Source organism: Rattus rattus, chromosome X (genome assembly GCF_011064425.1).
Source record: "Rattus rattus isolate New Zealand chromosome X, Rrattus_CSIRO_v1, whole genome shotgun sequence".
Classification (NCBI taxonomy): Eukaryota; Metazoa; Chordata; class Mammalia; order Rodentia; family Muridae; genus Rattus; species Rattus rattus.
The window spans coordinates 34,174,765-34,196,555 of NC_046172.1; positions in this window are offsets into that span (position 1 = coordinate 34,174,765).

Here is a 21,791-nt window from a genome sequence, read left to right on the forward strand (position 1 = left end):
AACCAGAGTTTCCAGGGACTCAGCCACTACCTAAAGACTATACATGGACTGATCCTGGACTCTGACCTCATAGGTAGCAATGAATATTCTAGTAAGATCACCAGTGGAAGGGGAAGCCCTTGGTCCTGCTAAGACTGAACCCCCAGTGAACATGATTGTTGGGGGGAGGGCGGTAATGGGGGAGGGTGGGGAGGAACACCCACATAGAAGGGAGGGGAGGGCTAAGGATGTTGGCCCGAAACCGAAGGGAATAACAATCAAATGTAAATAAGAAATACTCAAGTTAATAAAATTTTTTTAAAATAGAAAAAAATATAGGTTCGAATTTGTACCTGGTCTCCTCAGAAACTTTAGCAGAATTTCAGCCAAAGAATCAAGTACTGGGAAGATTTCATATTTTATCTGTGCCACAGCTTCAATGGTGCTGGTAGAAGGTCAGAGATGAAGGACAGTTTCCTTGTAGCAATATCAGAAGCTATACTCAAGCTGCTATACCAGTGGTTCTCAAACTCCTTAATGCTGCAACTCAATACAATTCCTCGTGTTGTAGTGACTCCCAACCATGAAATTATTTCATTGCTACTTTATAACTGTATTTTTGCTAGTTATGAATTATAATGTAAATACCTAACATGCTGTGTATCTGATTTGTGACCCCAATGAAAGTGTCATTCATCCCCAAAGAGCTCATGACCCTTAGGTTGATAACCACTATGGATAGTTCTTCACACTTGCATGACAAACACTTTTACCCATTGAGGCATCTCACTAGCACTACTTTCACACTTTTAATGCCACCTTCGAATTTTTTCAGATAACCATCAAACACCAGACGACCATGTGACTGGAAAAACACATTCTTAATGGCTAAGAGGTTATAAGTGATATATGTTTTCCAAACCACATGGAAACCTTATCTCAGTATGTCATCAAGTGTTTTTTAAAAACTAATGATAAAAGGCAGGTTTCAGGACCAAGTTTAAGAATCATGATATAAAGGTAAACAGGTTTCTTTACTTTATGATTTCTTAGTACCTTTAAAATATTAGCATATATTATGAATCCCTAGATTAAATGATTCTTCAACTAATGATTGAAATTTTAGTTCAGCTTCAAATCTATCCACTGTAACAAAGCATTTAGGGTTTCAAGGTATCTAACTCTGTCAAAATTAGCTGTGATTATGTTAGACTGAGAGAGACAACATAAAGTCAAAGCTTTCTAAGCCCAGGCATTTTCCTCAGTCTAAAATACAATTTTTGTGAAGTGTACCACACAGAGCTGGCATTTATGTCAAGCTAGGGTTAGTATTATCATACTTGAGATTCAGTGAGGCGCTTTTAGCAGTTTTGAAATGCAGTTTCATATTCCCAACTGTAATCGAATGACTGCTTGAGAGATCACACCCACCTTGCTAAGACCAGTACAAGTATGGAAGTAAAAACAAGTAAATATCTTTGACATAGCCCTTGGGGTGTCTTGAAATGCTCGGGCATTAAGTTAATGCAATGTACTAACCTGAAGAAATGTGGGTCCTGCACTCCCATTCTAGTCAGAGACAAAAGTTGGTAGCATAAAATTGAGAGGTAAATGAGCCAAAAAAAAAAAAGATGTCCATTTTTTTGTAATTGCATTGCCCCAGAGAATAAATCCCCCCACTGAAAAAGTAGTTATCTATAGAAAATGACCAAATCACAGACTCTCTGAGGGAAAGGGAAGCTTTAAATGTCATCTGGTATTATGTAGACAAAGTTGTATAATTTCTTTTTTGAGAGTGAGAGGTTTGACAATGTGGAGAAGATGCCCCAAGGGGGATAACATCTTATTATACTTACTATTTCACATTCTTTGTCAGTCTGAGATTACGACAGCAAATGCTTGCATTCTTCCAAGGCTGGGATTGGGAGATAGCAAAACAAAGAGGCACAGAGAACAGAGAATCCATCTCAGTGATAGCAGTAGTATTAGCAGCTGTGGCAGCCCGACTGAGATACTATGACTGAGTTGACAGTATTCACTGTCCAATTCCAATAACATGGTGACATAAGATGTCACAATGGACCATAGTTTGTAGCAAAAATTTTGGCTGAGGCAATTTCCAGCTTTCCTGGTGACACACTGTCAGCTACTTAAAGCTCTCATTAAGGCTTTCCCCATTTAGGTTGTCCAGTGCACAGTCCTTTTTCCAGAGAAGGGAAGTTTGTGACATGGCCTTCTGCATGGTCTCCCAGAGATTCAAGGTCAGGCTGATATCTGCGTGCCAAGTTTTTCTCCTGACACCCAAACACTGATCAAATTTCAGCAATAGTGCTGCCATTCTAGCTTGTTTTGGAAAGATGACCAAGTTCTAGAACTACACTGTGCTTTAATACCTGAAACACTGGAAGGAACCCTAAAACAGTCTGTGGGGACAGATTTTGAGAGGACTCTGAATGTCAAACTGAAGGGTAATATACCTGTGGCTGCTCTTTTATTAGCTAATGCAGTATAGAATTAACAAAAAGAAGGGGGAAGCCCTCTCTAGTTACATAACAGATCTGTGGACAAGTGCCATGCACACTACAAGCATCTCTGTGCCCTATCTTATGACCTTCCACGCCCTTGCTTTTTTATGTTTTAGTTTGGTTTTGGCCTCTGGACTACTTTCAAGGCCTCTAAGATCTTCTGTTATGTCAAACAGTCTACAAGCATACATATACACAAAAAAAAGACCTGGGGGAGGGGACACAAGGGCATAGATATCTCAGAGAAGTCTCAGCAATAATGTGAGTAGATAAATATTATGTCCCCCAAACTGGGGAAACACTTCTGAGGTGCATTCTGGGTACCTGAAGCTTCAAGACCTAGGTGATTTTATTCCATAAGACACATTTAATTGCTTTTCCGTGGTTCCCTCGCCCTGCTTCCTGGAACTGTCTTCCAATTAAACTCTCAGTTTCTCATTTGGGGGATTATATTCAAAAGCACTCAAACTGGGGCACTTTTCTTCTCTGCGCAGCAACCTTTGGTTGAGTTTCATACATTTGGGGGGGGGATTTCCAAATTAGGTTTCCATGTCCCAGAGACAGAAACTCACATTGCTCCCTATCAGTGTATGGGCATAAGTGTCCTATCCTTGGCCAACCAAATGCATCCACAGGAGAGTTTGATATAAAGAGATCAAAGTGAGAAAGCATTACCAAGAATTATCACACTGTTAAGGGTGCCAGGTACTGAGCAGTGCTACTGTGGCATGCCATGAAGCATAGCTACAATACAATATGAGGCCACAGTAAGTTAGGCAGGATGAGGGAAGATGGATAACCCTCTACTCTGGGAGTCCAGATGCACTTGTCTATTTTCCTAACCACAGAGCCTCCGAAACAGCTTCTCTAGCCTATGAATGTTTTCTGAACCACCAAACATTCTTTTAAATCTTTATTTATTCATGAATTTTATGTTGATATATATTTTTGACTACGTGAGTGTCTGTAGACTATGTGTATGTCTGGTATCCTTGGATCCCCTAGGACTGGGCTCACAGGTTTATGAACCATCATGTGGGTACTTGGTATTTAACCTGGGCTCTCTTGAAGAGCACAGTGCTCTAAATCACCAAGCCATGTCTATAGCCCCTGTCATCAAACATTCTATAATAAATCACCAGGGGTCTAACTACCCCTTATGACAAGCTAGTTACTCTCCTGGAGTAACTTCTTCCTGGAAAGGAAGCATCCTTTTTTTGGAATTAGATTAAATCAATGTTGGTTAATACCACAAAGTAGAATAAAAAGTCTTTAGATTATTATACTACCAAAAGTAGTTAATAACACAACTAGATTCAAACTATTTTGTATAACTTTTTATCTAAAGCAATCAAATTATTGTGCTGATATAATTTTAAATATTTACAGTTACAATCCATGACAATTTTATATTCTACTTGAAAGGAAGCCTCCTTATAGTTGGACATTGACATATATCTAAGTTTGAACAATACGCAACAGTGGAAACAACACACTATTCCCAAGTCAAGCTCATAGCCATTTCCCAGGCATGATCCCATCACCTCTTTCACATCTGTCAGCTGAATGCATATACAAAACTTCTAGAGGAAAGAAATCCACATCTTAAACTACTATATTGCATGGGAAATTGGATTTTTAACATATGGATTTGGGGAGCACATTCAGACTATATCGAAGCCTGGAAGTGGGTGTCCTTCATTCATAGGTGATCTCCCACATGGCTGTGAGAGAGCTTGTACAAGTGGGTTTGCTGCCTTTCATTCTTCTGTCATGTGAAGACCTAGTGTCTTTTTTCCCTTCTGCTTTCTGCTGCAGAAGGATACACTAAGCAGGTCCTCACCTGATGCTTCCTCATTGATCTTGGGCTTGCCAATTTCTCAGAACTGTGCAAAATACAATTTTGTTGTTGTTGGGGGTTTTTTTGATAAACAGTAGGTATACTGTGAAAAATAAATTACCAATCTCAGGTTTTCTGTTATAGCATCACAAACAGACTTAGATAGGCTTCACAGGTGTGATGTACGAGTTTCTGTGGCATTAAACCTATGGAAACATTACAGTTCATATATAACTGCAGCCAGCCTACCCTAAATACACAAGTTAGTTCTACTGTTTGCAATAGAAATGAAACATGTGCTATGGCAAATTCAGAACACTGGATATAATTCAGGCAGCTGGAGAATAAAAAGGAAAGGGGACTAAGGTACTAGACCGGACTAGGTAGGGAAGTAGAGGCCAGATGAAGGACAAAACCTCATAGAGTTTTAATAACTGTAAGTTCCAACATCAAACCTACAGAGTGCAGCCAGCACATAATCGTCTCACTGTTACCACAGGAACTGTTTTCTCCTAAGCTTCAGATTATATTGCTTAGCCAAATAAATGAAAGAGAGGGTCTCAAAAATTCCATGCATGTTCTGAGGGAATACTCAGAAATTCAAAAAGCAGGGGTGGGTGGGTGGGGGAAGCAGGAGCGGTTAACAATGATCTTTGAGGAAAATAAGTTCTTTTTTTCTTTTTATTTATTTATTTATTTATTTATTTATTTATTTTATTAACTTGAATATTTCTTATATACATTTCGAGTGTTATTCCCTTTCCCGGTTTCCGGGCAAACATCCCCTTCCTCCCCCCTTCCTTATGGTGTTCCCTCCCCACCCCTCCCCCATTGCTGCCCTCCCCGACAGTCTAGTTCACTGGGGTTCATTCTTAGCAGGACCCAGGGCTTCCCCTTCCACTGGTGCTCTTACTAGGATATTCATTGCTACCTATGAGGTCAGAGTCCAGGGTCAGTCCATGTATAGTCTTTAGGTAGTGGCTTAGTCCCTGGAAGCTCTGGTGGCTTGGCATTGTTGTACATATAGGGTCTCGAGCCCCTTCAAGCTCTTCCAGTTCTTTCTCTGATTCCTTCAACGGGGGTCCTATTCTCAGTTCAGAGGTTTGCTGCTGATATTCGCCTCTGTATTTGCTGTATTCTGGCTGTGTCTCTCAGGAGCGATCTCCATCTGGTTCCTGTCGGCCTGCACTTCTTTGCTTCATCCATCTTGTCTAATTGGGTGGCTGTATATGTATGGGCCACATGTGGGGCAGGCTCTGAATGGATGTTCCTTCAGTCTCTGTTTTAATCTTTTGCCTCTATCTTCCCTGCCAAGGGTATTCTTGTTCCCCTTTTAAAGAAGGAGTGAAGCATTCACATTTTGATCATCCGTCTTGAGTTTCATTTGTTCTAGGCATCTAGGGTAATTCAGGCATTTGGGCTAATAGCCACTTATCAATGAGTGCATACCATGTATGTCTTTCTGTGATTGGGTTAGCTCACTCAGGATGATATTTTCCAGTTCCAACCATTTGCCTACAAATTTCATAAACTCGTTGTTTTTGATAGCTGAGTAATATTCCATTGTGTAGATATACCACATTTTCTGTATCCATTCCTCTGTTGAAGGGCATCTGGGTTCTTTCCAGCTTCTGGCTATTATAAATAAGGCTGCCATGAACATAGTGGAGCACGTGTCTTTTTTATATGTTGGGGCATCTTTTGGGTATATGCCCAAGAGAGGGATAGCTGGATCCTCAGGCAGTTTAATGTCCAATTTTCTGAGGAACCTCAGACTGATTTCCAGAATGGTTGTACCAGTCTGCAATCCCACCAACAATGGAGGAGTGTTCCTCTTTCTCCACATCCTCGCCAGCATTTGCTGTCACCTGAGTTTTTGATCTTAGCCATTCTCACTGGTGTGAGGTGAAATCTCAGGGTTGTTTTGATTTGCATTTCCCTGATGACTAAAGATGTTGAACATTTCTTTAGGTGTTTCTCAGCCATTCGGCATTCCTCAGCTGTGAATTCTTTGTTTAGCTCTGAACCCCATTTTTTAATAGGGTTATTTGTCTCCCCCTGCGGTCTAACTTTTGAGTTCTTTGTATATTTTGGATATAAGGCCTCTATCTGTTGTAGGATTGGTAAAGATCTTTTTCCCAATCTGTTGGTTGCCGTTTTGTCCTAACCACAGTGTCCTTTGCCTTACAGAAGCTTTGCAGTTTTATGAGATCCCATTTGTCGATTCTTGATCTTAGAGCATAAGCCATTGGTGTTTTGTTCAGGAAATTTTTTTTCCAGTGCCCATGTGTTCCAGATGCTTCCCCTAGTTTTTCTTCTATTAGTTTGAGTGTGTCTGGTTTGATGTGGAGGTCCTTGATCCACTTGGACTTAAGCTGAAAATAAGTTCTTTAACATGAAGAAAAGGTGACCTTGGAGGAAACTTCTCTACTGGTGTAAGGCAGTGACTAAGCTAACCGATATGAAAGGATATCATAGGGTGGGTCCCTTCTCCTATTTATAGAATGGCCAGACACAGAGGCTCTAAGTGGGCTCGCTTCAATCAGGCATTCTTATATGTATCCAGCTGGGAGAGTAGAGAAGGAAAGGGCTTAAAGGAAGCTAGAATTGGTTAATGGAAACCTGCAGAAACTGACAGTCTCATTTCTCTCTATGCTCCAGGAGGCATATAGGCAATGCTAAAGAATAGAAAAAAGCTGGCTTCCAGCCAAGTGAAATCGTGTTGTTTGGAAGCTCTGATCTGTCATAAGCTCAGCATAGATTCTCAGAGTTTCAGCTTCTGATTACAATGGGTGGTGGCATCATCACTTGGCAAACTTTACTGTCTTCTTGTCTGTTCAAAACAAGCCAAGTGTCAATGTGACTTTAACCATCGGGAGGAAACTAGTAAATTGTGGGAAAACAACAGGCAAATAGAGAGATAAATATAAAGCACTTTTGCATAAGGCAAGGGAAGGGTCTGCCAAAGTGGAGGAAAATTCTATTTAAAGAGATTATTTAGAAAAATACAAGCTAGACCTTCCTATTCCAAGAATTAGGGGCTTCCCAGATGGACATACTATGATATTTTTATCTTTTTTTACTCTAATAAAATCTGTTACGGCCTTTTCTCTGTTATCACAGGCAACACCCTCCCTTATTAGTTCATTTACTGGCTTTCTTAATAGTACTATTGCACCACATTTGGAAAACCCCGGTGTATGGGCTGAACCAGCGAATCAAGCCTTTATGTTTCATGAAACTCTCACAAAAGGCCTTCCATTAAACAGCATTCACTGGAAATTACACCATTCTTTAAATTCCCTTGGGGCGAAGGACATTAGAAGTCCTGATGAAAGTGGCAGCCATCCCCAAGATGTCAGGGCAACCCTCTTATTTTCCCTACATGACAGTTCACTCCCACACCAGGAGCAGTTACATTTCATTTGGCAAGAGCCACTTCAAAGCTTATTTCTAGGGAAATGTGACTGATTAGCTCAACCTGTATATCTCCTGTGGGAACCCAAATCCTAAGCTCATGCTTAGTTGATGCTTTGTTTAAGAGATGGAACTGGTAGGGTGGGGAGAAATCTCAGTCAGGAAAGTGTTTATTGAACAAGCATGAGGACCTAAATCCAGATTCCCCAACATGCACCATAAAAATATAGTAGTAATAATACATATTTTTTAAAAAACTGATACAAGACTATAATACCAGCACTGAGGAGATACAAACAGGAGGATCCCTGGGGCTTGTTAGTCAGCAAGCCTAGCCAGATGGGTGTACTTCCAATTGAATAGAAACTCTGTCTTAGAAAATAGGGTGGAAAGCTATAGAAGAGAACAGATGTCGACATCTGGCCTTGACATGCATACATGCTCACATAGTTTCATACATACCAACAAGAAAGAAGTATAATTGGGTGATCAATTTGAATGATTTATATGAAATTTATTCATAGATGAACTGCATCCACTTCTTTTAAGGTTAAAATCCTGTTTTATTGCTGTTTCTTCATTTGTTTTAGAATCTAAAAATTTCATCTCCCACTTCCTCTCAGCTCTGTTCTCCTGGATGGCTAGTGTTACCTATCAAACAATATCATTTGCAATGGCTTTGCTGGTCTAAGTGACAGTATTAATAATGAGAACCTTACTGTCAGAAGCAGCATCTGGATTCTGTCTACCTGATATTTACCCTAGCCAAATGTTTGCAACTCAGCATTCAAATTCAGTTGCTTACCTGGCACTGATATTAACATTCATAGATGTCATCTGAAGCTCCATAGCCCAACACATAAATAATTACTTTAAAATGTGTCATTTCCTTTTTAATGTGTGAAAAACATAGGGAGAGGTCCAGTAACTTGGCCAGAGACATACAAATAGCTCATAAACAAGGGACTCCTACTCAGAATTATGGCCACCTAACCCAGTACTCTGACAATTATCTCACTGTTTGCTTTTTTGTTGTCTTCTATACAGAAACTATATTCTGTGGTTCTTAATCATTTGTCTGAATTTACTGGGTCCTTAAGAATTGAAATTGATGTCTGCTTGGTTCTTTCATACCATCTCTGATCACCACGCATATACACATGCAGAGGATGATACCCAAGCCTCGATATACACATGCAGAGGATGATACCCAAGCCTTGTTTATATCCTTTGGAGTTTACTGTTCTTCTAGCAGCCCAGCTATTTTCTTTTTCTTCATTAATTCATTTATTTATTCACTTTACATTCTGATCAAAGCCCACTCTCTCCTCTGCTCCCAGTCTCATGCCCACAAAGCCATCCCCCCCATTACCCCTCCTCTTATCCTCAGAGGAAGGGATGTTCCTCATGGGTACCAACCCACCCTGGCACATCAAGTTGCAGCAGGAATAAACCCAATCTCTCCCACTAAGGCCCTACATGGCAGTCCAGGTAAGGGAAGGGGATCAGGTCAGGCAACAGAGTCAGAGACAGCCACTCTGCAATTGTTAGCAAACCCACATGAAGACCAAGCTGCACATCTGGCCCAAATGAGTAGAGGACCTAAGTCCAGCCCTTGCATGCTCTTTGGTTGCTAGTTCAGCCTCTGTGAGTCTTCATGTGCCAGGCTGCCCTCTCTCTCCATATCTATCCAAAATAATACTTGAAGTTATAGCTAAAGCAATAAAGCAATTAAAGGAGATTGAGGGGATACAAATTGGAAAGGAAGAAGTCAGAGTATCACTATTTGCAGATAATATGATAGTATACATAAGTGACCACAAAAAATTTACCAGAGAATTCCTACAGATGATAAACACCTTCAGCAAAGTGGCTGGATTCAAAATTAGCTCAAAAAATCAGTAGCAATTCTTTATACAAGCAACAAACAGGCTGACAACAAAATTGGTGAAACAATGCCCTTCACAAAAGTCACACGTAATATAAAATCTCTTGGTGTAACTCTAACCAAGCAAGTGAAAGATCTATATGACAAGAACTTCAAGTCTCTGAAGAAAGAAACTGAAGAAGACCTCAGAAGATGGAAAGATCTCCTATGCTCATGGATCTGTAGGATTGACAGAGTGAAAATTACCGCCTTACCAAAAGCAATCTAGAGATTCAATGCAACCCCTATCTAAATTCCATCACAATTACTCATGGATCTAGAGAGAATAATTCTTAACTTCATATGGAAGAACAAAAAATCTAGGATAGCCAAAAATAACGATCCTGTACAATAAAAGAACTTTTGGAAATATCACTATCCCTGATTCCAAGCTGTACTATAGAGAAATAATCATAAAAACTACATGGCATTTGCATAAAAACAGACACGTTGATCAATGGAATGGAATTGAGAACCCAGAAATAAACACACACACCTAAGAACATTTGATTTTTTTTTTTTTACAAAGAAACCAAAGCCATACAATGCAGGGGAAGAAAAAGCATCTTTAACAAATGGTGCCGGTCTACTGAATATCTGTATGTAGAAGAATACAAATAGTTGCATGTTTATCACCCTGCATAAAACTCAAGTCAAAGTGGATCAAAAGATCTCAACATAAAACTGGACACAGGTCACTTATTTTCAACTACAAGCACCGATGTATATCTGCCTGGGACTTTCTCTGACAGCTGGAGTCCACTCAGTTTTTTAGTATGTGGTTAGTTCTATACCCAAAAACTGTCATCAGTCAGTAAAAGTAGAAGTTGAGGGACAACTCCTCAGTCCTTGAACTTTTTGGTAGAATATAAAGCATATTCTATACGGTCTTCTATTGCTCTGCAGACGATTTGAGCCTTGATTGGTCATGACCATGTCTTATACTTGACTTCCCCTTCTAAAGGCTTCCTTCCCTTCTCATTCTTGCCTCCTACTTCCATAACCATGCTTCCTGATCACCTCTCACCTAAGATGGTTGGACACAAATCTCTGTCAATCTGCTTGTACAGACACGCAAGCACGCGCACACACACGTGCATATGTTGTACCTTCCTTCCAGTTATGTGATAAAGTAAAAAAAAGTCCTACCTAAAAACATTCTCGGAGCCCCAAACAAGAGCTTACATTTTGACCACCTTAACTACTAACTTGTAGATGAATACTAAAGTTAACTACTCCTAAGCCTTCTTCCTACTCTGTAGACATGTTTTCACATGTCTCTTTTATTGTACCTTCTGGTTATATGGCTTCACATTTCCATTCAGTATTATGATCCCATAAGCAGTTGGAATTTATCAGGATAAAAGAGTGATGTGGACAAAAGTTTCTAATTGTTTTCTTGCCTATCATTTATGACAGTTACTAATGAACTTCTACACCTGCATCAGAACCTAGGATCATCTCACATAAAAATAACAACATATGTGTTCAGTAGCTTTCTAGATATTTTCATACTGTGTAAACTTTCTAATTTCATTTTGGAAGAATTTAATAATTTATACTGTCATTTCTATAGCAACAACCACATCTCAAGGAAGTGTCTTTTCCCATTACACCATTTGTAGATGTGACCCATTTTTATTAGCATGACTAGAACAATACCTGCAAGTGGTCCTGGATCTTAAGAATGTCCCTAAAACAAACTCTTACTATTTTTAATTAATTTATCCTTTGACAAGTACATGTGAGTATCTAAAGCATTCTGGTCACACCACCCCATCCTCTCTTATCACCATTCCCCCTACTCCACAAACTCCCCACACCACTAGCATACCTTTTAGTTTTATCCTGTCTTCATTTTTTGATTCCCTGATTCTAACCAGGGCTTAGGTGCTTACTTGAAGCTCTCCACCAGAGCTCAGGCTATGCACTGTTGACATTAAATCCCTTGTTCTCAGCAGGTATGGATTAGAAGACAGTATTTTGGCAGACCAGGTCCCACAGCTCTCTATACTCAAACCCCGTGGGGGAAAGAGCTGGACTCTCAGAAATGTGAATAATCCTGAGAGCTCAGAGGAGACCACCACTTCCGCTCACATTCCTGGCCAAGGAGGAACTCACCTAGAGGCCTTTGGACACAGGAACCTACAAGCAGTCAGGGACAGGATTCTTCCAGTCTCTGCCTGTGCCCAGAGCTAAAAGCCAGTTGCCAGGAGCACTGACACACCTGAGAGCACAGGTAAGACCAACTCTTGTACTCCAAGGGAGCCGCCTGAAGCCCTCAGGACACACGAACCCAGGAGCAGTCTGGGACAGGACCCTTCCGGTTTCGCCTGTGCCCAGAGCTGACCCAGTCCCACAGCTCTCTATACCCAGATCCCACTGGGAGAAAGCCAGTCTCCAAGAGTGCTGACAAACAGGCTTATAGGATGGTCAAACCACTGTCAGAGACAGCAAGAACAGCTAACACCAGAGACAGCCAGAATGGCGAGAACAAAGCACAGGAACCAAAGCAACAGAAATCAAGACTGCATGGCATCAACAGAGCCCAATTCTCCCACCAAAGCAAATACTGGATATCCCAACACACCAGAAAAGCAAGATTTGGATTTAAAAATCACATCTCATGATGATGGTAGAAGACTTTAGGAAGGACGTAAAAAAAAAAAAACTCCTTTAAAGATATACAGGACAAAACAGGTAAACAGGTAGAAGCCCTAAAAAAGGAAACACACACACACACACACACACACACACACACACACACACACACAAGCTCGTGAAGAATTACAGGAAACACAACCAAATAGGTGAAGTAATTGAACAAAACCATCCAGATCTAAAAATGGAAATACAAACAATAAAGAAATCCCAAAAGGAGACAACATGGAGATAGAAAACCTAGAAAAGAAATTAGGACTCATAGACACAAGCATCACCAAGAGAATACAAGAGATAGAAGAGAGAATCTCAGGGGCAGAAGATACCATAGAAAACATCGACACAACTGTCAAAGATAATGCAAAATGCAAAAAGCTCCTAACTCAAAATATCCAGGAAATCCAGGACACAATGAGAAGATCAAACCTAAGGATAATAGGTATAGAAGAGAACAAAGACTCCAAACTTATATGGCCAGAAAATATCTTCAACAAACTTATAGAAGAAAACTTCCCTAACCTAAAGAAAGAGATGCCCATACGCATACAGGAAACCTACAGAACTCTAAATAGATTAGACCAGAAAAGTAATTTCTCCCCTCGCATAATAGTCAGAACTCCAAATGCACAAAACAAAGAAAGAACATTAAAAGCAGTAAGGGAAAAAGGTCAAGTAACATATAAAGGCAGACCTATCAAAATTATACCAGACTTCTCACCAGAGACTATGAAAGCCAGAAGATCCTGGGCAAATGTCATATAGAACCTAAGAGAACATAAATGCCAGCCCAGGCTACTATATCCAGCAAAACTCTCAATTAACATAGATGGAGGGGGTTGGGGATTTAGCTCAATGGTAGAGCGCTTGCCGAGCAAGCACAAGGCCCTGGGTTCGGTGCCCAGCTCCCGGAAAAAAAAAAAAAACCATAGATAGAGAAACCAAGATATTCCAAAACAAAACCAAATTTACATAATACCTTCCCACAAATCCAGCCCTACAAAGGATAATAGATGGAAAACTCCAACACAAGGAAGGAAACTACACTCTGGAAAAAGCAAGAAAGTAATCTTCTTGCAGCAAACCCAAAAGAAGAGAGACACACAAACATAATTCCACCTCTAACAATGCAATGGAATATTATTCCACTATTAAAAACAATGACTTCATAAAGTAGAGGGAACTAGAAAATATCATCCTGAGTGAGGTAACTCAATCACAAAAAGCACACATGGTATACACTCACTGATAAGTGGATATTAGCCCAAAAGCTCAGAATACCCAAGATTCAATCCACAGACCACATGAACTGCAAGAAAAAGGAGGAACAAATTCAGTTCTTCTAAAAAGGGGGAGCAAATATATTCATAGGAAGAGATATGGAGACAAAATTTGGAGCAGAGACTTAAGGAATGGCCATTCAGAGCCTGCCTTACCTGGGGATCAAGCATGTGTGTGTGTGTGTGTGTGTGTGTGTGTGTGTGTGTGTGTGTGTGTGTGTGTGTGTGTGTGTATACACACCCACTAAACCTAGACAATATTGATGAAGCCAAAAAGTGCATGCTGACAGGAGCCTGATATAGCTGTTTCCTGAGAGACTCAGCTAGAGCATGACAATACACAGGTGAATGCTAGCAGCAAACCACTGAACTGAGAACAGGACCTGCATTGGAGGAATTAGAGAAAGGACTGAAGGAGCTGAAGGGGTTTGCAACCCATAGAAAACAACAATGCCAACCAACCAGAGCTCCCAGGGACTCCAACCACTACCCAAAGAGTACACATGGACAGACCCATGGCTCCAGCTACGTATGTAGCAGACGATGGCCTTGTTGGACACCAATGGGGGGAGAAGCCCTTGGTCCTGCCAAGGCTGGGCCCCCAGTGTAGGGGAATGTCAGGGCAGGGAGGAAGGATGGGGGTGTGTTTGGGGAGGGGGAACACCCTTATAGAAAAAGTGGGAGGGTGATGGCATAGAGGGCTTCTGGACAGGAAACTGAGAAAGGGAAATAACATTTGAAATGTAAATAAAAATATCAAATAAGAAAAGAAAAAAGATGGTTTATACAACACAATAAAAAAGAAATAAAAAAACAGAAAATAGAGTGGAATAGAGTAGTAGCATAGAGCCGACTGAAGTGCACTCGGATGAGAGTAAACCAGAATAGAGTAAAATAAACCACACATTAGAGAAGAATAGTACTAACTAGAGTAGACTAGACTAGAGTAAAGTACACTAGAGCAGGGTAGAGCAGAGCACAGCATCCAACATCTAGTTGAAAAGAAATATTATGAACAAACACCTTTTGGCTTACCTAGAGTGCTCTAGCACTCATCTCAGGAAACAGATGTTGGTGAAAGAAATAGAAATATACTGAATTAGCTAAAGGAAAAGATCATCTCTTGGAACTCATTAGCAAGGAGCACGAGACATGTAAGTTGTTCTTTCTCCACTTATTTGTACATAAATGCCATTACCAGTCCCTTCTCTTGAGGCTAGCTGTCTCTACCTTATGAGAAAGAGTCTTCCAGATACAGCTTACATGAGATCCCAGTGTCAAGGCTGTCCATCTGGGGTCCATGTTTCTGATTCAGAATTCCCAGGAGGTAATCAAATCGGCCTGTCCCTAGTCCTGTGACCCATAAGCTAGTCCCATAGCACTGACATGAATGGTAGGCACATCCATCAGCAAGAATGGAGGTTGAAAATACTGGATGATTCTCAGAGATAAAGCTCTTGCCTGAGTTTCTTCTGGCCACAGCATTAGAGAATCACTCTGAAAAGTTCATAGTTAATCCTTTGATATTAATCACATTGCAGGGGGTGAAGCACTCATTCTGTCAGTTTCCTCACTACTAAAGATCATAGAATGAAGAACACACTGTGCCACCACTTAGAAAAACATGAGTTCTCAAAGTCTCATGTATACTGTTTCCTCCACACATTCCTGGGAGAATGTTTCTTTTTGTAAATCTTACGTGTTTTTATATGTGTATGTACATGAGTGTTGCTTCTTACCTTCCAACTTGTTTGAGACAGGGTTTTTCTCTTTGTTGTTTGCGACCATGTAAGCCAGGCTAGCTGGATTGCAGGCCTTTGTAGATTCTCCTGTTTCTCCGTCTCTTCCCCTCCCAGGAGTGCTAGGATTACAGTGATGAGCTGCAGCACCTAGCTTTGTGTGTTCCAAGGATTCAAACTCAGATCTCTATACTTACACGGTAAGCAAATTGTTTACTAAGACATGATCCCAGTGATACATTCAGTTTCTACCACAAACATGATAGACTATGGAGCCTTAAAAAGAATAATAATAATAATCCAGAGTAGGCTCCGCCACTGAATTATTTTGATGCTAAATATTTTGACACAATTCTGCCACTAAATCCTTTTAATAAAAATGTTTTCCACAACATTTTCAAATTTAGACTTATGAATAAGACACCGCAGGTCTTTGAGATGCTTTGAGCTACCTATATCTTAAGGTTACCATAAGGAAACAAATTATGCACTCCAGTAGTATTTATACTCTATGACATATATTGGGCTGAGCTATGGTGAATAAGAGATTAGTAAAGTACAGCCCCTGCTACAGAAAATGTGGTACATCTACACTATGGAATATTACTCAGCTATCAAAAACAATGCCTTTATGAAATTCATAAGCAAATGATTGGAACTGGAAAATATCATCCTGAGTGAGGCAACCCAATCACAGAAAAACACACATGGTATGCACTCATTGATAAGTGGCTATTAGCCCAAATGCTTGAATTACCCTAGATGCACAGAACACATGAAACTCAAGAAAGATGATCAAGATGTGAATGCTTCACTCCTTCTATAAAAGGGGAACAAGAATACCCTTGGCAGGGAATAGAGAGGCAAAGATTAAAACAGACACAGAAGGAACACCCATTCAGAGCCTGCCCCACATGTGGCCCATACATATACAGCCATCCAATTAGACAAGATGGATGAAGCAAAGAAGTGCAGGCAGACAGAAACCGGATGTAGATCTCTCCTGAGAGACACAGCCAGAATACAGCAAATACAGAGGCGAATGCCAGCAGCAAACCACTGAACTGAGAATTGGACCCCCATTGAAGGAATCAGAGAAAGAGCTTGAAGGGGCTTGAGACCCCATATGAACAACAATGTCAACCAACCAGAGCTTCCAGGGACTAAGCCACTACCTAAAGACTATACATGGACTGACCCTGGACTCTGACCTCATAGGTAGCAGTGAATATCCTAGTAAGATCATCAGTGGAGGGGGGGAAACCCTTGGTCCTGTTAAGACTGAACCCCAGTGAACGTGATTGCTGGGGGAGGGGGGCAATGGGGAGGATGGGGAGGGGAACACCTAAAGAAGGGGAGGGAGGGTTAGGGGGATGTTGGCCCGAAACCAGGAAGGGAATAACTCGAAATGTAAATAAGAAATACTCAAGTTAATAAAAAAAAAAAAAGAATTCACCCTAAGAAGTTTAAAAAAAAAAAGGGCTACAGAGCTAAACAAAGAATTCTCAACTGAGGAATATGGAATGGCTGAGAAGCACCTAGAGAAATGTTCAACATCTTTAATCATAAGGGAAATGCAAATCAAAACAACCTCACACCAGTCAGAATGACTAAGATCAAAAACTCAGATGACAGCAGACGCTGGTGAGGATGTAGAAAAAGAGAAACACTCCTCCATTGTTGGTGGGATTGCAAAGTGGTACACCCTCTCTGGAAATCAGTCTGGTGCTTCCTCAGAAAATTGGACATAATACTACTTCAGGACCCAGCTATACCATTCCTTGGCATACACCCAAAAGATGCTCCAACATATAAAAGGACACATGCTCCACTATGTTCACAGCAGCCTTATTTATAATAACCAGAAGCTGGAAAGAACCCAGATGTACTTCAACAGAAGAATGGATACAGAAAATGTGGTACATTTACACAATGTATACTCAGCTATCAAAAACAATGACTTTATGAAATTCTTAGGCAAATGAATGGAACTAGAAAATAACATCCTGAGTGAGGTAACCCAATCACAAAAGAACACACATGATGGTATGCACTCACTGATAAGTGGATATAAACCCAAAAGCTTGGAATACCCAAGATGCAATTCACAGACCATATGAAACTCAAGAAGAAGGAAGACCAAAGTGTGGATGATTCAGTCCTTCTTAGAATGGGAAGCAAAATATGGGAGGTAAAGGGTGGGAGGGATTTTGGAGAAAGAGAGGAGGAAAAGGGGAAAAGGAGGACAGGATCAGGTGTGGGAGGAGACAGGGATGATATACAGAGGGTCAGGAATTTGAACAGAGTTGTGTAGCAATGGAGGAAAGGAAACTGGGGTAGCCACCAGAAAGTCCCAGATACCAGTAAAGCAAGAGGCTCCCAGGACCCAGTGGGGCTGAGATTAGCTGAAATGCCAAATAAACGGGAGGGAGAACCTGTAGAGACCATATGCAGAAGTTAGGCAAGGACCCTGGTTGGGAGATGGGCCACCTACTCATCTGCAAATTTTTAAACCAGAATGGCTCCTGTTTAAAGAAAATACAGGTCTGGCATCAATAGGAGTAGAAGCCCTTGGTCCTGTGAAGGCTCTTTTCCACAGTGTAGGGGAATGCCAGAGTGTTGAGGTGGGAGTGGGTGGGTGGGAGTGGGAGCACCCTTACAGAAGCAAGAGGAGGAGTGATGGGAGAAGGGGTAACCAAGAAAGGGGATCACATTTAAAATGTAAATACATAAACTATCCAAGAAAACAAAACAAACCTAAGTCCTAAAAAAATTAAAAATTAAAGGAAATAGAGGGACAAAGTGTGGAGCAGAGACTGAAGGAAAGGCCATCCAGAGACTGCCCCACCTGGGGATCCATCCTATAACATTTGAAATGTAAATACATAAAATATCCAATAAAAATGTAAAACTCTTGGCTCCTTCTTTAGCACCATGTCTTCCTGAACACTGCCATGCTTTCTGCCATGACAATAAAGGACCGAACCTCTGAACCTGTAAGCCAGTCCCGATTAAATGTCATCCTTTATACGAGTTGCTTTGGTCATGGTGTCTCTTCTCAGCAATGGAAACTCCAACTAAGACAAAGAGATCTTGGGTTCAATTTCCAGGACCCATATTGTGACTTACAACCATCTATAACTGCAGTTAGAAGGAATCTGCCACCATCGTCTAGCCTGCATGAGCACCGTGTACATACCTACATGTAGGCAAAACATTCATACACAAAAAGGAGAAAAATATGGAGGATGACATGGGAGACAATTCTGGAGGAGTTGAAAAAAGTGGAGAAAAGATGCAATCAAAATACATTGTATATGTGTACACAATCCTCAAAAGTAAATAAATCTATTATATTTAAAATACACAGAGAGTATATATGCATTGTGGGACTTAAGGAGATCTGAATATCTGAAGAGCTGTGTACTTAAAAGGAGACAGAAGATAATGACAAAGAAGTGATGACCAGAGGAACACTGGGCATACTCCATGAAGAAGAATCATTTTATCCCGAAGTCAGTTTATTCCTAAAAGATAGAGCCCACCTTATATTCATATTTTTCAAATTACTACAATTCACAAATTACTTTGTGAATTTTGAGGTTTGAATGAAAACAACTCCCCTAGACCTTTTTACAGTAGGTGTGGCCTTGTTGAAAGTCACTTGGGAGTGGGTTTTTAGGTTTCAAACGCTCAAGCCAGACTCACTGTCATGCTCTCTCTTCCAGTTGCTTGCCTATCCAGATGTAGAGCTTTTAGCTGTTTCTCCAGCACCATGTCTGCCTGCATACAGCCATGCTTCCCACCACAATAATGGACTAAACCTCTAAACCTGTAAGCAAGACTCAATGAAATGTTTTTCTTTATAAGAGTTTTCCATGGCCAAACTGTCTCTTCAGGCCAATAAAAACTGTAACTAAGACATGAGGTCTGTATTTGCATAATTGAATTCTCTCCACTCATTCCTCCTCCAGCTCAATCCAGGAGGCCCAGTGGCAGAAGGTATCAGTGTATTTATTCCATCGACATTTACTTGTTATGTGCCAGATTTCGGGATTGTGTTTGGGATAAACTGTACATGATACCTTCCTTGGCAGAACTCACTATCCAGTTTCTGGAATTTGAAGCTTCTCAAACTACTCACAATGACCCACCAAATGCCTAAGTGCAGGATTTTTGTAGTAACTATTTCAAGGCTCTGATTATGCTTCACCTACTGATGGAAACTCTGAGAAGACGATTGGACCTGTAGCAATGGGGAGAATATATGTGACTCTGCCAAGTAGAAAGAAATGGGGGGGAAGGAGTAGGATCAAATGTTAAGTCTGTTGCACAACCCATAAATAACTATTTGATTTGCACACCCACCCTGACAGTGATGTACTAAAGTGCATACCTAGGAAGTAGCTGAGCTGAAATCAAACCTAGAAGCATCTACCACCAAAGCACATCCTGGTTACTGAACTAACTAATGAGAGATTCAAAGAGATCTCTGGATGTTGATGGGAGAGGGACAGACATGACTCTATGAATGATTGGGACAATTGAAGCAACAAAAATCTGGGAGCAATCAGCAATAAGGAGGCCTGGGGTCATGCACTGTCATAGACACCTTTTGCATAATGATGACAACACATTCAAGTATGAACCATCACCTGATGTCTGGCAAAATACCAAATCTATAAGTTGAGACACAGCATTAGTGCCCATTAGATCTTCCTATAATCACCATTGTTCCTTGAATGTAGATCTGCATTCTAGATTATTAATCCTGTTTTGCAATAATTTATTACAAATTAGACATATACAAACCATTAGGATTACAAACAAAGCTTGTACTGCGCCATTTAACTTATTCTTCTAAAATAACATAGCATAGCCAAACATAGATGAGACATATTTTAAAATTCAGTTATAGTTTAAACAGCAGTATGAACAATAGCTAAAAGATACATTGCCTTGGATGAAACAAGGGCTTTTGGAGATTTAAATAATATAGAAATTTCTTCCATGGATGATTCTAATTCTCCAAATAGAACACATTGTTTTTGCATTGTAATATTCCACATTAAGGCTCACATTAATTCTCTAAACATGACTCAACACACAATAGCTATGCATTTCAATATTCGGAGTAATGGTTGGTTATGTCAGAGAATAAAGGTTATTACTTGATGTAATCTTTGCATTATCTTTTTACATATAATCTTTTATTAAATGTTCCTTTCCAGTATCAGAACTGACCTTTTACAAAAATCTCTGCACCAGAGCAGAAATCGGTTTCATAAGGCAAAGGGGATATTAAAAAATAACAGAACTTGTCGGGAATGGGTCTCAGATTTTGCTGCTTTTATATGTTGTTAATTTCCTGCAGCTATAATTGATGTCCAAATGTGAGCTCATTAAGTCCATTGATAAGAAATGCTAATCAACTAGATTAATAAAAGCTGAGACATATGTCAATATCCTTGCCCACGAATAATGAATTTAAAAATAAATAAAATGAAATTCAAGAACAGAGAACTTCAAACTTACTAGGATTCTATACTCATTTTAAATGGACTTGCTGGGGGCTAGAGTTACAGTTCAATGATAGAGCACTTCCCTAGTATATGTGAGACTATGGGTTTGAGCTCCACTATTGCTAAGAAATAATAATAACAGAATGGATAAAATGGTTTGTTTAGAAAACAATCTAGAGATGGAAAATAATTAGACTTAATTTTTTTGGTTAATGCTATGTCCTTTACTCCTCCATCAATATTCATGGGACTTCATTTCTGGTACACTTCTTCTGACTTAAAAATGCTTAAAAGTACTATTCAATTTTCCTTGTTCTTGGGAAGTAATGGAGTTCATTGGATAATTTCAGATAAGAAGATAGATCTGTAAACTTTAGAAAAAGAACATTTACTTTTCTGAGGAAAAATTATGATAAACCAAACTTAGGTCTCATATTATAAATAATTATAGATTAGAGGAGGGGGAGGAGGAGGAGGAGGAAGAAGAGGAGGAGGAGGAGGAGGACCAGTGTGATTAAAGAAAAACAAAAGAAAACCCTTTCCCAAGCTGCACATGGTGACAGACAATGGTACTAGTGATGAAGAAGCTTGTTGTAATATATACACTGACAGGCTGATGACATCATCTGTGTACATTTTCCTCAACACTGAATCATCATGTAAGTAGTGTGTTCTGCTAAGCTTATTCCATGTTTATCATAAAAATGAAGTCTTTTATCAACTAACGTTTCGATTCTTCAAAATGTTTCCTGTTTCTTTGAAGCATCAGACAACTAAAGTCAGAAAGTCAATCAAATCGTTCTTTGACTTGCAAATAAACTCTCCTTTTTCCCAAACCCAAGTAAACATTCCTTGCACCTTATAATGCTCTCTTATATCTATGCCTATAAGGTACCTCTATTCT